The sequence below is a fragment of the Emydura macquarii genome, unplaced genomic scaffold (assembly GCF_026122565.2).
Source record: "Emydura macquarii macquarii isolate MOO-44397 ecotype Brisbane River unplaced genomic scaffold, CSIRO-AGI_Emac_v2 contig_3477, whole genome shotgun sequence".
NCBI lineage: Eukaryota > Metazoa > Chordata > Testudines > Chelidae > Emydura > Emydura macquarii.
In genome coordinates, this window is record NW_027133614.1 from 9,513,743 (window position 1) to 9,531,077 (window position 17,335).

General features: G+C 39.7%; 1 long non-coding RNA gene across 1 annotated transcript in view; it reads left to right on the plus strand.

Annotated features, from left to right (window-relative positions):
• LOC137144737 (uncharacterized) overlaps nt 1-16,407 on the plus strand; it is a 52,622-nt gene extending 36,215 nt beyond the window's left edge. Inside the window, exons 2-3 of the long non-coding RNA XR_010917471.1 lie at nt 9,362-9,464; nt 16,285-16,407. This is a non-coding gene — a long non-coding RNA (uncharacterized lncRNA). The remainder of the gene's footprint in view (nt 1-9,361; nt 9,465-16,284) is intronic.
• Nucleotides 16,408-17,335: the final 928 nt, after the last annotated feature.

The window sequence follows — 17,335 nt, forward strand, 5'->3', positions numbered from 1 at the left end:
CAGAACTCAATCCATTCCCTGCAGGTTACTACTGATTACACTGAAAAAGTTATTGGCATCTCTCTCCTCTTATAGGAACCCATCTAAATAGTGGTTAAAGTACATTGAAATGAGAGGGGAGCTCTTGTGACATCAGCCAAGGAGATTGGGGAGCGGTCTCTCTGCTTTTAGCAGAGGGAATGGGGTCTGTACCCATATCTATCCCACAAAAAAGCTCTTCCCATTCCCCTTAACTCCATATAAGCATGGCCTTTTGCTAGATGGCCCTTCAAATTTGAGCTAGAGAAGAAGCTACATGCCTAAGATAACAATCTTATGTCCCATTGCTGCAGGCTGCTCATCTAACCTTTCTAGTTGGTAAATATTCTTAACACCTGATATGTTCCACTCTTCTCTTCCCTTTTTCTCTTCCTGAGGAGATGGCACTTCCTCACACAGAAAGTATATGTTTTTGATTAATTGGCTTTCTTTATTTACACAGAAGTGAGACATCATGGCATTTTCTTTCACAGTTCAGCAAGCAATTCTCCTTATCAGAACAATGATATATACCCAATGGAATTTTCAATTCATACCCCATGTCAGGGTTTCCACTTCTGCAAAAATGAAGCCTGAATGATTCCTGAATTATGTACATTTTCTCTTAGTTTTCCTTTCCAAGGTGGGAAAGAGTGCTCTAACATATTGTGAGAAGATCTAAGAATAGTCATACTGGGTCAGACCTATAGTCTGTCTAACCCAGTATCATATCCTTCTGACAGTAGCTGGTGACAGATACTTCAGAAGGAATGAACAGAACAGGACAATTATTTAATGATCGCCTGTCATCCAGTCTCAGCTTTTGGCATTTGGAGGTTTAGGGACACCCAGAGCATGGGGTTGCATCCCAGCCCATCTTGACTAATAGTGATCGATGGACCTATCCTCCATGAATTTATTTCATTCTTTTTTTTCCCTAACCCACTTGTACTTTTAATTTTCACAAAATCCTCTAGCAACAAGTTCCAGAGGTTGATTGTGCGTTGTGTGAAGAAGTTCTTCTTCTTGTTTGTTTTTAACCTTGCTGCCTACTAATTTCATTGGTTGAACCCTAGCTCTTGTGTTAGATGAAGAAGCAAATGATGCTTCCTTATTCACTTTTCCACACCATTCATGATTTTTAGAGACCTCGGTCATATCCCAATTCAGTCATCTCTCTTCTAAAATGAATAGTCTCAGTCTTGTTTTAATCTTTTCTCATATGGAAGATGTTCCATACCCCTAATCATTTTTGTTGCCTTTCTGTGTACTTTTTCAAATTCTAACTTATCTTTTTTGAGATGGGGTGACCAGACAGAATTGTGGGTGTACTATGGATTTATACAATGTATTAAAATGCATTGCCTTATCTGACCCTTTCCTAATGTTCCTAACATTCTGTTAGCTTTCTTAACTACTGCTGCATATTGAGCAGATGTTTTCAGGGAACTATCTATGAACTCCAAGATCTCTTTCAAGAACTTTGATGTCAACAGCATCATTTGGTTTCAGTTCCCACGAGGTTAAGTCAACACTTGTGGCAGCTGTGGTTCAACAGGATTTCGAACTTATTGAGTTTAAGGCTTGGGTGCTTTAAAAAAAAAAGTGTGTGTGATGGGGGGAAGGGGAGAATTCAGAGGGAATTATTGTTGTGGTTCTTCTGTTTATTTTTGTCCCTTCACCTCCCCCCGATTGTTATGAAAGTTTGGTCAGAGCAGGAAGGGAAGAACCACCCTAGCATCTTGTTGGTCCTGGAGAAACTTGGATATTAAAGGGATGCCCAGCTGCCTGTCTTCAGTCTCCCAGCTATACCAGCCTCCTTTCTTAGTACTTTTGAAGGCTAGCAAGTCTTGGCTTGTCTTGTCTTGTTTCACACTAAACTCAAACTTTAGCTGATTTTTTTTCCCCCACCTGGTTTCACTATGCACTCAGCCTTTTGTCAGGGCATTACAACCCTTAAAATTGGGTTCGCATTGTTAACACACCAAATTTTGTATGAGCATTCAAGGTTTATATTATCTGTGCTAGGGATATCCATATGCTAGTCTATAGAAGTATGTGACAGATTGTCTATCATATATCTTTATTTTTATCAAGCACATGCACTCTGAATATGAATCTCTCTCCATAGGTAGTACTTCTGTAGTTACATCTGGCCACGACTGCTGTCCTTCTCCACAGCCCTTTCCCTTTCTTCTTTGTTTCCTCTATTTATACACGGCATACCTTCTGTCTCTCTATCCAGATTACTAGCATTAGTACAAGTCTATTCCTTTGCAACTCCTGCCTATTTCATAAATTTTCTTGTGTTTCTCTATCTCAATGCCTTCATTTCTTTTTAAATTTCACCCAAAACGTATATTTCTTTGCTGCCTGTCCTGCTAAAAGTTGCTTTCCCTCTATTTAATTGAGCAACGGAATATAACTCTCTAAAACATTTTAGATACAGTTTGTGGAGAATGATAAATAAAGTGGTATTGTAGTAATACTAACTGGAGAGAAATTTCAAGCCTTGGGTTAAACGGTAGCATCCAGACACTAGATCAATGTCATGATCCATCACAAGTAAATGCCAAATTACTCTCTGTAGGATTAATGGGAAACTGAAGGTTTGGAAATCTAGTTCCAGTGCCAACTTTTTCTGTTCTTTCTCTGCTTTCATTTTCTCAGCATTATATCCTTGTCTCATCTTTTCGTTATACTATTTTCTCAAATAGTGAAAATTACAGCTGATCCAGCTACCGTGCAGTTTGAATAAATCATGTTGTTGATCTTCAGCATGTTAATGTTTTATAGGGTATTATTAGCTTGTTAACCAGAAATGCCAGAACACTCTTTGGTGAATGATGAAAATTCAGACAAGTGTTTGCTCTTCCCTAGCTGCAAATATTTATCAGGGTGGCATTAATAAGAATAGGTATCAATGTATTATTTTCTAATATTCAACATTCCATATAACTGGGAATTTCTTGGCCTAATCTGACCACTGGTATTGGCTTGTGTGGCTTTAGGTGAGTAATATCCCTTCTCTGCCTCAGTTTCACCAATCCTCCTATAAACGGGGGTGGGAGGAGAATAATACTTACCTATTTCATGGGAGTGTTGGGAGGATTATGTAAGTAATTGTCCCAGATTGAGGTCTCAGTAGAAAAGGGTTTGGAACAAATTGATAGCTTAAACACTAATAGGTGACCAGGATCAGATGGTATTTGCCCATGAGTTCTGAAGGAACTCACATATGAAATTGCAGAACTACTAACTATGGTATGTAACCTATTGCTTGAATCAGCCTCTGTACCAGATGACTGGAGCATAGCAAATGTAGCACTGTGTTTTATTGTTTTTTGTTGTTGTTTTTTTTGTTTTTTTTTAAGGCTTCAGAGCAGATCCTGGCAATTACAGTCCAGTAAGCTTAACTTCAGTAAAAGGCAAATTGGTTAGTTGAAAGTCTAGTAAAGAACAGAATTAACAGATACATAGATGAACACAATTTGTTCAGGAAGGGTCAACACAGCTTTTGTAAAGGGGAATCATGCTTCACCAGTTTGCAAGAATTCTGTGAGGGTGTCAACAAACATGTGGACAAGGGTGAGTCAATGGATACAGTGTACGTGGACTTTCAGAAAGCCATTGATAAGGTACCACACTAAAAGCTCTTAAGCCAAGTAAGTAGTCATAGGATATGAGGGGAAGGTCCTCTTATGAATCAGTAACTGGCTAAAAAATAGCAAACAAAAGGTAGGAATAAATGGTCCTTTTTCCTGGTGGAGAAAGGCAAATTGTGGGGTGCCCCAAGCATCTATACTAGGACCAGTGCTGTTCAACATAGTCATGAATGATCTGGAAAAGGGCGTAAACAATGAGGTCACAAAATTTGCACATGATACTAAATTACTCAAGATAGCTAAGTCCAAAGGTGACAGCAAAGAGTTACTCAGTTTTTTTGGATCCCTTTGTAACTGGGCAACAAAATGACTGATGAAATTCAATGTTGATCATTGCAAAGTACTGCACATTGGAAAACATGATCCCAACTTTACATATAAAATGGTCTCAATTAGCTGTTGCCACTCCATCATGAGTCATTGTGGCTAGTTCTCTGAAAACATCTGTTCAATGTGCACCAGCAGTTAAAAAGCTAACAATGTTAGGAACCATTAGGAAAGGGCTAAATAGTATCATAATGCCACTGTATAAATCCATGGTATGCCTACAGCTCGAGTACTGAGTGTAGTTCTAGTTAAACCATCTCAGAAAAGATATATTAGAATTTTAAAAAGTACAGAAAAGGACAACAAAAATTTAGGGTTATGGAACAGCTTCCATATGAGGGGAAATTAAGAAGACTGGGACCGTTTATTTTAGAAAAGAGACAACTGCAAGGGAGGAGTCTGTGATAGAGGTCTATAAAATCATGAATGGTGTTGATAGAGTGAATAAGGAAATGTTATTTACCCCTTCACCTAACACAAGAGCCAGGGTCACCCACTGAAATTAATAGACATCAGGTTTAAAACAAACATAAGGAAGTACTTCTTCACGTAATGCACAGTCTCTTTCAGTATATGTGCAGTGTGCCCAGCCATTTGCTAGCATCATCATCAGCTTGGTGAAGAGCTGGTTTCCTACCAATGAAGTAAGTCAGCGAGAACTCCTCAAAGATATTCAACATAATCTGAAGTTGACTGAATCTACGTTGCAGGTCGTTCAAGAAACCCCATTTGAAGAGATTGGCCACGCAATTGACCTGTCCTGTTTGAAACCAGTTCAGGGATGACCAAGGTGCCTTGCCAGGTCAAAACCTGGTAGGCAGATGTTTGGGTTGGTGACGAAGGTTATTAATCATCATTACTGACCACTCATTACACCAAGTAGATTCCACCATCATGTCTTGTGGTGGCATAAGTGACCATAAAGGGTGGCTAGAAGACAGGTGAACTGGCGAGTGGTTGAAGAAGTCTGAGTACAGAGGCGAGTCAGTGTTCTCACAGATCTTGGCCAGGAGCATGATGGCAGCCCCCTCAAAGTGAATATGGGACTGTTCCATGTTACTAAGTATGGCAGCCATGGCAACAGAGTTGCATGTAACATCCTGGTAACAAATGCGCATAGCTCTTTTAAGCTCTACATCGACCAGCCTCATGTGAGACAACCAACACCAGATAGGAGCACAGTACTTTGCTGTTGAATAGCAGAGGGCAAGGGCTCCTGTTCTAAGCATCTGGGTGCTCTCACCCAGGTTGAGTTGGCCAGTTTTCTGAGCAAATTGTTTCAAGTGCTGAAGTTGGCTGCTATCGTCTTCAGGTGGTTGTGGTACATCAATAACCTATCCAATGTCATGCCGATGTAAACTGGGTTTTGGTCATGCTGCAGGCGTTGGCTGTTTAAGAAAATATTTAACTCATGGCTTGCACTTGCATCATGCAGATGAAATACATTAGAAACCATCTTGTAAAAGCTTGGCTGGTCGTCCCATCAACTACAGTAGTCTGCTATGAGTGTCATATCATTCAGGACCTTCTCAATTCCTGAGAAGGACTGAGCTTGATAGATGCAGCAGCTCTCAGCATAGATAAACTTGAGCGAGAGTGTTGCTGGTAAGTCGTTAATGTATGCATTGAACAGTATTAGTGAAAGAACTGAACCTGGAGGGAGACCATTAATCTGGCACTTCCAGGAACTACAACGGTGGCCTGTGTATTCTGAACCACCTGTTAGTAGGAAGGACTCCATTACCCAACATAGGGTAACTCGAGAGAATTTACACAGAAGGCCTCTGAGTCAGAAGCAGTGGTCAAATCCAGGAAGACGGCTCTTAGATTTTGTTGAAAACCGTTTTCAATAAAGGTGGTTAAGGCCAAGACTTGATCACAGGTGCTTTTGTCCTTTCCTGAACCCTGCCTGCTCAACGTGCAAGACATTGGTCACACTGTGCAGCCTGATGCAGCTTGAATCTGGGATACTGCTGATCCTCCTTACTCTTGCAGCCTGGGCTGACCTCCAACCATGCTTCTGCTGATAGCAGGGTCCAGAGGAGTTGGCTGTTCATCTATCACCCAACACGACAACAGGTGGTGCCACACAACTGTCACATGACTACTCTGCCTGAGCCACTCATATACCTGCCATAGAGCAAGGTGTAAGCCAGTAACTCTCACAGTCTCCAAGCTCTTCTTTGTAGGAATGCAGCCTGAGATTATACCGTGTTTTGCATTGGACAAAGATTTGTTCAGTATAAGTACATTTAGTAAGTTCACCACCCCTTTCGTTGTGGGGGAAAATATGTTCTTGCCCCTGTTAACCTGAGCTGAGATTCCCTAAACACTTGACTCAAAAACACACTAGTTAAGATAAAACATTAAACAAGTGTATTAACTACAGAAAATAGATTGTAAGTGATTATAAGTGGTTAGCATAAAGAGACTAGAAATAGTTACCAAAGAAACAAATAAGATCACATCCCTAATTCTACACACTAACAGGATTTGAATCTAGAAATGTCTCACCTCACAAGCAGGCTACAGATCTTCAGTACACAGACTGTTTTCCCTGCCTAGGACCACCCCTCTCACAGTCCAAAATTATTTGTCTTCCCAATGTTCCTTCAGGCGTTGAGCTGGGGGAAAAGAGAAGCCAAGTGATATCTCCCCCCTTTTATAACTACTTCTAGCTTGCTGGGAAAGCTATGCATACGACATGGGAGCTGTCCCCCATTGGTCAAGCAATCCATTGCCTGCATGCTTCTCTCTGTGAAGTTCCCATTGTATACTGTCTCTAGGATAATGGATTCTCTCCTTGATGAGCCATTAGCACATCTGGCCACTTCATTGTTATACTTGAAAAGCTGTTTTGTGGGTGTTTCCCACCTTACATCATGTTTTAATGGCATTTTCAGCAGTATTTTATAACTTCACATACATTGATAACACATACAATTCACCAGGATATTAATGTTTAACAGATCAAGACTTTTAAAATAATACCAAACAAGGCATACTTTGTACAGAACATATCATAATTATGATTGTCTGAAAGAACACCGGAGAACCCAGTATTCACAACTGAGTGTCACAATATCATCTAATTCCAGAGCAATTTGTTGGAGGATCAAGTTCTCAAAGAGCTTAAAACACATTGACAACAAGGATACTGCGCAGTAACTCATCACATTGTGGGGCTCCATCCCTGTTTGAGAATGGCAATAATATTTGCTTGACACCAAGTGCAAGGTAGCTTCTTCTCATTAGTTACCCATATATAGAAATTAGCGAGCCACACCTTTGGTCCAAGGTGCTTAAGAAATTCTGCACAGTCGACCTGTGGAACTCATTGCCAGGGGATGCTGTGAAAGTCAAAAGAATTAGATAACTTCATGCAGGATAGGTCCATCCATAGCTATTAGCCAAGATAGGCAGGGATGCAACCCCATGCTCTGGATAACCCTACACCTCTGATTGACAAAAGCTGGGTCTGGATGACAGAGGATGGACTGGTTAATAATTGTCCTGTTATGTTCATTCCCTCTGAAGTATTTGGCTCTAACTACTGTCAGAAGACAGGATACTGGGCTAAATGGACCATTGGTCTGATCCAATATGGCAATGTTTAGATTCTTAACAATTTTTTTACGGGTCTTTGAAGATGTTTTGTAAGTGTCAAAAACATTTTTCTAAGAGGTGCACTTATACTAGCACAAACATGCCTTTGTGTTCTCCAGAGTGGATTCTTATAATTCCTTTTGCTTGTAGATATTAAGAAGTTTATGCTTGAAATTAGGCAAAGTTTTCTTACCATCAGAGGAGTAGACAGCCTTCCAAGAGGAGAAGTGGGGATAAACACTGAGCTTGATAAGTTCATGGAGGGAATGGTATGATGGGACTACCTACAATGGCACAAAGGTGATCTGTTACTGCTAGCAGCAAATATCTCTAATGGCTGATGATGGGGAGGGCTTAGAGTTACTACAATATGTAGTGTGTTGGAGTTACTACAAGTGTCTATCTGTCTGGGTCTTGCACACATGTTCAGGGTCTCACTGAGCACCATATTTGGGGTCCGGAAGGAATTTTCCCCTGGGTCAGATTGGCAGAGACACTGGGGGGTTTCACCTTCCTCTGTGCCATGAGGTACGAGTCTTCTGCAGATTTAAACTAGTATAAATGGTCGATTCTCTGTAACTTGAAGTCTTCAAACCATGATTTGAGGACTTCAATAACTCAGTCATAAGTTAGGGGGTCTATTAGAGAAGTGAGTGGGTGAGGTTCTGTGGCCTTCAATGTGCAGGAGATTAGATTAGATGATCATGATGTAACCTTCTTTCTTTTAAGTCTATATGAGTCTATGACAAGTCCCCAAACTTTCAGCTGCAAAGGCCACACCACTTAGACTTGCTCTTGTGGTGGGCTGGAGCAGCTGGGCCCATGTCACGTGGGATAGGGGCTGGGGGGAAGAGCCCGGGTTGGGAGGGGGAGCAGCTGCTGCGTGGTGCAGCTTGAGGCTGGGAGTGGTTCATGGCCAGGATGCTTGGCCCACATCATGTAGGGGAAGGGCGGGGCCAGGAGGGGGGGGGGGCGTGCTGGTCAAAATGTGTTGATGGGCCGGATGCGGCCGTAGTTTGGGGACCCTTGAGCTATGAGATATCAGCTTGTGCAGAATACAGCTACCTATTTAATTAACAGAGATTCACAAATGGAATACATTTAACCTGAATCTCACTTTCAGTTCACTTCTGGTGGAAGTTAAGATGTTAGCTTTAACTTGAAATCCCTGGTTGGAGATCTCAGACTGCCTTCCTCTATATGCTTTGCCCCAGCAACTGAAATAAGTCAGGACATTCATGCTAACAGATCCCAGATACATACAGCAGGGAACTGAGCCAGAGCATTCCACCCACAGAGTTCTTAACTCTGCAATTTGCTTTCTGACCCTTTGTCCCATGGAGACTGATTGTTGTTTACCTTCTGGTCCTGTTGTAGGGCTCATCTATGTGAGGCGTTTTCAGATTTTGGGTTTAACTTCAAGAGAGTTTAGTTTTTCTTTCTTTTGTAATTTGGTGAGATTTTACTGTCATACAGGGTCCAATTCTCTGCTGATGTCATTCCATTGGAATTATGGTGGAGAATATGGTCCATTATTTTTTTTTGTACATGAAATTGTTAGTTTGCCCATGTTAAAACTATCAAAAATAGAGTCGGGGATTTTCTAAGGAGTTTAGTCAGAATTGGGCAACCAATTTATTTAACTCCTTTGAAAATCAATATAAATGCTCATTATTCCCATATTTCCCAAAGCACTGTCCCTATCTGGAAGTTCTGAACACTATTTTTCTTTTTTCTTTCTTCAGGTTACATTGCTTCTATTTGTCTGTTCCTTGGATCTCAGCAGTTTTGTAATATGATCTAAATCCACATTCTAGGAGAATAAGCACTATTTAACACATTGGAATGGTGAGTCAGGATTTTATAATGCTAACCAAAAGTGCCATGATGTTGACTTTTCACTTGCTGTTTGCATAAGAAAGTTCTCTCCCAGTGCTCTTGCATTAAATTGAGACCAAGCAAATGGACGAGGCCATGTAAAATAAAACTGGCAAGGGCATGGATGTCAAAAGATGTAAAACTCTCTTCCTATCTTATATTCTATACATAAACTGTAGTAGGCAACATTGGGAAATTTTATTTTAAAGGCTTGCTCAACAGGGCCTACAAAGATTCAGCTTCAGCAATCAATGCAATTTAGTGGGAACAAGAAAATATTAGTCTTTGGGTTTTTTTAAATGCATTCTTTTACAAAAGTGACTTAGAAGAGATCTGATTTTTAGGATTAAGCACATTTCTTTAGCGATAAGAAAACACTGGATGACAGAGAAATGGTTCATTTGGCTTTACTGTTAACTGGTGCCAAGTACAGTAATTTGCGACAGAAGCAGTGCTTACATTAAATGGCATTGTATTAGATTTATTATATGCTTCAGAGTAAAAGATGTCCAGGCTTATAACCTTATTGGCTTATCACCTAAACTGATCAGGGGGAAATTTATGAAGAAACTTGTGTAAATGGAACCAAACTCAAGGAAATAACTTCAGAAGTCACTGAGCAGTATTAGCTACTTTCTGAACATCAGTGATACACTAGTTCCCTGTTTACATTAGCTAATCAACTTGAATAAACAGGTGAATTGAATGTTGTTCATATACTTTGGCAATGAAGCTTCTATTAAGGCTAAATACTCTACTGCACATTCTGTCACATGTATATGCTAGTTAATGCAATGTAATATGGAGGTTACAAATGTGTAACCCAACCCGATAGTTACATTCTTAAAAAAAAAAAATTAAATAGAATGAGAATTCTGTATCACACTGGAGAGACAATTGCTTATCTGAGATTTTGATGCATCTCTTAGATGTATTCAACATGTATTTAGGAGGTGCCAATTTTTTTGCTCAATAAAAATCCTTGCAATTATTAGTGAAATCATTAGCTTGACACTTTGTGGAATTAGCCATTAAATGCTGAACACTTACTTAAACTAAAAGTTTCTCCAATATTTTAATTTTTTGTAAATATTTTACATGACTAAGCACCTCAATCCAAATAAGAGTGCATATTTCCACCAGCTAGCTAAAACCTTGATCTTGCAAGTTTCTCAACAGAGTCATGCATCAGTATGAAGCCCCAGTGGACTCTACCTGCATGAAGCAGCTTGAAGAAATAGGGCCTCCATTCCCTCTTGCTTTCAACAGTCCATACCCAGAGCACACTGAAAACATTTTTTTTCAGGTTATTGGAATCTGTTAAGTATGGCTGGCTTGTCAAACAATAATTTGGATAGGTAACTGAGCTTGTTGTTCGTTCTGTTTGTTATGGATCTGAGCAGACTGTGAGATTTGGACTTGATAACTAAGTTAGCTCTTCTAGAAGAGAAAAGCAGTGGACAAGACACAGGATTAATAAATTAGCCTTTATTTCTGTGTGCAAACATTCAGTTTCTGCAAATGGGCTTGATTACAGAGAGTTCACTAATAAGCAAAACAGGTCTCATCTAGTCTCCTTAGTCAATTTTCAAAGTTCTTTTGTTCTCACACAGCTGAGAATTGTATCCCCCTCTGCAAGCAGAAACTTTATCCATAAGATTTTTTTTTTAAAAGTGTATTTGAGTCAGCTCTTCAGCTGATATAAAGCAGCACCACTGAGATCAATAGAGCTATGCACATTTACACCAGCTGATGTTCTGACACTCCATAAATTCCCACAAAATAGTTAAGAATGTGAAGTTGCTATACACAGAACAGTTTGTGTATTAGCATGTTCACAGGAGTCATGCTGAGCTATTAATTATTGTGGCACCAGTAATGTATTGGATGCGTTATTGGCAAGCACGAAGGTAAAGTTCCTGATCCTAAATTTTTATAACTTATATTTCATTTATGCAAGCAGCACAAACCCACTTGGTTCTATATCTATGAAACTTTCTTAACAGAACTAATTTGCACCTCAGAAGTTTTGTACCTACTTGTCATCTCTTAAAATTTCCAGTCAGTGGTTTGATGCCATGGATGTCATTACAAAGTCTTCCTTTCAAAGAACAATGAGTCTGTAACTCAGAGATGAAATCTGTTTTGCCAAAAATACAGTTTTGAATTATCAAGAACATTTCATGAAGCCACATCAAATTCAAATTTGCTTCAGCTGGGGAAAAAATAAAAATGTTTTGGTTTTTTAATTCCAAATGAATTTTTATTTCAAAATGTGCTTGAATTTTTATTTTCTTAAATAAAAAAATTAAAAACTCCCAACCTAAATGTTTTGTTTGATCCAAATTATTAATTTAGTTTGCTGAAACTCTTCTTAAATTTCATCAGTTGACCTGAAATTATTATTTTTCCCCCAAGACCAAAAAATCAGTTATTCACACATCTTTACTGTACATACTACATTGGCCCCAAATGGTTCTTCAATGTGCTACATAACCAAGGTCCTGACTCTTTTTGATCATTAATGATTTCATGGTACTTTTACATAAGAATGCTTAGACTAATAGGAATGTGTAAAATGTTGGACTACAACTCTGAACCCACCCCAGACCAAGCTATCGGCATAGCTACCAAAGCCTTTCATAAGCAATACATGGTGGATTTGTGTAAAGGCGGATTCAGTAGCTCTGCTTCCAGCCTCGCCATAGCCTCCAAAACCATGTTGTAAATCCCAGAGCATGGGTAACTTCCCCAGAATTCAGCTCTGGTGCTTGAAATCCACCTCCTGTGCAGGTGGCCAGTACAAAGTCTAGGGAGTTAATTGGGACATACATTTTGTACTAGCCTTTTGCACCAATGACTCAGCCCAAAGTACAGTGTGTGTGGAGACCCTAAAAGGGTCTTCAGATCCCCACCCCCAACTCCCTTGTATAGTAAAATAGTGATAGTTTCATTGCAGTTAGGGACCCTCACAGCTGCAGAGGAAGATGGAGGCAACATTTGCCACAAAAGAATCAGATGAACTCTGGAATAGTCCTTCTCATGTCCTAATCTTCCCTGGAGGGATTTAGAACAGCAGTTAACGGCAGAGATGAAAACACCTTCTGATGAATTCTGGGTGTGGAAAATGATAAAAGTGTAAAAGTAAGATAACATATGAACCTCCTTTCTATCCCTTTTATTCCATTCTCTCTCATCCAATATTTTTATATTCTCCAAAAATGTTCAAAGTAAAAGTGAAATCTCTTATTACCCTGTAGGTAAAAGCTATTTGTTTTTAACAAGATTCAATATTTCTTATAATGTATTATTAATTTCTACCAGTGATCCTAACTTTTCTAAGGTAGCCATAGAGGAATAGACTTCAAAAGCTCATGAAAACACTTAGATCACATCACAGGAGATGTGCAAATGGCTATTTGCCTTTCTTCCTGTTTTATCTAGAGAGCAAGCCTGACAGTCCCTCATCAGGTGAGCCAAAATGTAATTCAGTTTTCTATTTAAAAAAAAAAAAACCCTGCTTAAAAGCATCTCTGTAAGGTATCTCCTTATCTTCTTAAAAGAATTAACAACCTAGATTCTGTTTTATAATAAAAATAGCAACTCATTAAGCATTGTAAGTTGCATCTGTCTAAGATTTTAAAATTGAAAATGTAATGATTATAAAACATTTCCTTTCTTTCCTTCCTCACCCTCTCTTCAAAAAGTTCTGAAGTGATCCACAATGGTGGATTTCAGAGCAGTTGCCTTTGGATCCAAGCCCTCTTTTGTGAGCCATTATAGAGGGCAAGGCCAGTCACATCATTTCAGTGTGGAATGAGGTTATAATTCTACTGACGTCAGAATGGAACTGTGTCCAGTCCCAAGATTTTGGTTTGAGTTCATTCCTAATAACCGTATTAGAATCTTTACATGGACTGTAAAATGAAGAGCTAAATTCTGCCTTCAATTTCATCAGTGCAAATTCACTTGTTTCAGTAAGTGCATTGCTGATGGAGTGCTTTTGGTAACAGAGTTGGCTTTGAGATCCAGATTGTAGAATCTCCGTTTTGTGGTTTGTTCCCTCTCCTCAACACACACCACCACCACCACCACCCGCCCTCCCCCGGAATTGTAGGTTTCTAGCCTTAGAAATGTAAACTGACACATACCGATTGGTAGGTTGGAAAGGTACAAACAGCTGGATGCCACTCCTGCTGCCGGAAGTGGGGAAGAGCTAAAGATCTTACACATGTTGACTTACCACTGTGTTACAGTCACAGTTCTACACAAGGTGCCAGTGTCCTAAACATATCCTAACTGGGGCAGTGGAATTCTGCTTCCTGAGTCCAAACCAAAAGTAAAACCTTTTATTATAGTACATATTGGAAATATAAAGCTTTCTGTAAGTGACAAGTATTATTAAATTTCGCCTGCAGCTGCAACAGAGTTCACATCCTTCCCTACGCTGCTGTGTAGTGTTGCTGTGCATAGTTAAACAGCTGTCATAGTTCACCCAAAGGTGACAGAATGATACAAAATGAACAGTACCTACAGCAGACCTGAGGCACTCCTGTAGAGATTCGCATCCCTATGCCATGGTAACCATAGCACAATAATTCTGTAGCAAGTGTTTATGGCAGCAGATGACAGGGGTTAGGCAGCTGGTGTGCTATGACCACTGCCTACCATGGTGAGCAGTAGCCTCTTACTATTATCTTGTGCTCCCCCAGCTGTTTGTTGTATCTACCTGTTGTCTCTCATCTTAAATTTAGATTGCAACCACTTTGGAGCAGGGAGATTCTGTTCTCTGTTTGCACAGCACCTAGCACAATGAGGCCCTGATCCCTGCTTGGGGCCTGTATGGTCTACCACAATACAAATAATTGATTAATATTCAAGTATACATACATTTGCTGTACCAAATTTCCCAGTAAAGGAGTCAGATCTTTGGCTGCTATACACAACCTGAGAACATGGCCCATTTATATTAAGTTAATCACTTGATACATATTTAACACAAAACATTTACACTGTTTTTCTTGCTTTCAGCCAAAAGAGAATGTTGGTGCCTCTGATGCTTGAGTCAGTTTCAAACCCTTTCTCTTTGCAGTTCTGAATTGCTTATTGTATGCTGCAGCTTCTAAAAGAAGGTTGATTTTATATAATAATAAGAAAAGGAAAAACACAAATCATTGTTGTCAGAATTCAGGGCAACTGCACCTGTATTTCCCTTCAGTGGTTCTACAAGGGCACCTATTCACAGCTTCCGGCTCCCCCAGCCATTGCCTTTCTGGGTGGATACCCACATGTCTCTCCATTCTGACCAAGATATCCCATAATGCATAGTTCTCTGCCTTCACCACGTATTTTTGAGCAGACAGGTTGTTCAAGGATACCTTCGTGCTTTCTCTTGAGAGATTGATAAGAGTGATTGTCAACAGCTATGAGTAATCATGCAGCACTTCCTACGCATGCCTACTATTCATAAAGTAAAAAACATTAGGAGAACACATTAAAAACAACAAAAGAACCGCCACACATGCTAATAAGCTTACCAGAATTAACTCCAACCCTAACATGGATTCTGACAGGCCCAGTCCTCCCAAGTCTACCCTAAGGACTGGGACGCTTTGTGAATCAGGGTCTCCTGGTTCAGAAGGAAAGCCATGAGCTTGTTTAAAACTAGGCTATTTAGCCAAAAACACTTTCTTTTTGTGTTGGTTCCTGGGGAATCCAGTTTGACCTAGTATATGCACATCTTTCCTGGATAGAAGGTGGCTTCTGTGGAGATGTTACATCCTGCTGTTCCTCTATTTACCTTTCCCATGGAAATACATACATTTCCACAATAACACACACACAATTGCATGTTTAGTACAACAAACCTCCAGTATATTAAAGCTAATTCAGAAAGGTTAAACTTAATTCAGTAAAGATCATTTAGGATATGGCAAGAAATTCTCAGTCTGTCACAATCTTCAAAATCCTCCTCCAGCATTTCTTCATCCATCTTTGCATGAGATTGGTTTACATAAGTAATTTGGTATATGGTATAATGTTAAATGTTTAATGACATATTTTGTCTTGAAGGTACTCTCATATAAAGGTTCTGATAGATGGAGAATAAATAGTGTGATTTGTCCAATGTTTTGACACTAAAACATCCATTAATAACACTTCTTGCTTTTTCCATTCAAAGTATGGTTTATAAAATCCTCTTTTATTTTCAATGCTATCAGCTCTAATCCACTATAAATAGTTAGAGAAATTCAAGGAAATCGTGAAGTCTCTGAAATTGTTTTGGAAATGCCCTTTGGACTAACAAGTGAATTCCACTATGTGCAGTATTAGTGTTTTAATTTTCTAAAGATTTTTGAGGGGTTTTATCTCCCATTTCACATATCTGAGAAGCTCTGAATTCCAACCTCAGCAGTCACTGTCTGTCTGTATGCTCACCATTCTCCTAACAATAGAAGGAGTCTGTTTGTTTATTGCCATTGATCTACAGCCTTTAGCTTATAATAAATAGTTTTACAGATGATGGGAAGAGGTCCTTGTCTATTCTCTCCAAGTTCTCATTTTCAGCAGATGAGAGATGAGCTTAATGCTAGACCGGTGGAAGATTATTGTTACTTTATTTGCGGGTAGAGGTCTGTAAATAAATTATACTTTTGAACCAGAGCAGTGAGGCTCTTTCTGTAAAGACAGGCCCTGGACAGATTAGCATAGATCAACTGAAGTTAATGGGGCTATGGCAAATTACACCAGCTGTCATCACCACAACACCTAAATCTCTTTGTGGTTACAGGCCAAAGTCTCTACAAAGCAGCTGTGCATTTCACTAGAAGCCTCCTGGAGTACCACCACAAGACCCCACAGACTCTGACCAGAATACAAAGAGAAAGAAACACTTTTTTTTTATCTGATGAACTCTTCTGAAATGTGAGTTATTATATTGTCTGACTTTCTGTCTCTGAAAGTGTCATATAGCAATGAGTGGTATAAAATCATGGGTTCTCAATCAGAGGTTCAGATCACTCCTTTCTTTATGGCTGGATGGGAGAGTTACTGAAACTTTCCCCTGCCTTTTGTAAAATGGTGTAGAAAAGCTGGAGAACCACTGAGCTAGTTAACTAGCTGCTGGGGGGTTGAAATAAAAATATTCTAAGTTTAAAAAGCAAGAAAGCAAATGAAAATTTAAGACAATGTTCAGAATGTGATCATTATGCTGCAGTCTTATTTTATTGAGCAAGAGACCGGGTAGGGGGTGATAACACCACCTACTGGATAAGACAGGGAAGGGCTTAATCCCCTGCAAAGGGAGACAGATAGACGGGGCTTGCTGTACCAGCTAATTAAGGAAAGAGTTTACACCTGGGCTCAGAAGGCTGGTGAGACTAATAAGGAACAGCTTTGGTTTCTGCTCAGGGAGGGGCAAAAAAAGTGTCATGTTCCTCCTTCTTCTTTTGGGGAGACCACAGAACTGAGTGGTTTCCTTTTCTGGGAGGGATCTGAAGACTGGATGCCCTACAGTAGGGTCTACTACAATCCTGTTGTGGGGAAGTATAGCTGAGTCAAGATACATAGCAAAGTTTGTTGTTTTGCTTTTCCTTTGCCTGACATTGGCTGAAAAAGTCTGTGTGAGGACTAAGATGAAAGTCCAAGAAGTAGGCAAGCCACCCCCTGTAGGAATGGACCATGAAATAAAAATAAAATGGATGTTTGAAGCAGATGGCCACTGCCTCTTAGTGGTGCCTCCTAGAAGAATGGATACCCTGTAGTCAAGGAACAAAGGACTATTTATGGAGCCAATATGAGAAGGTGTTATTTCCATTTGGCTTGTTAGCTTAATCCTCCAG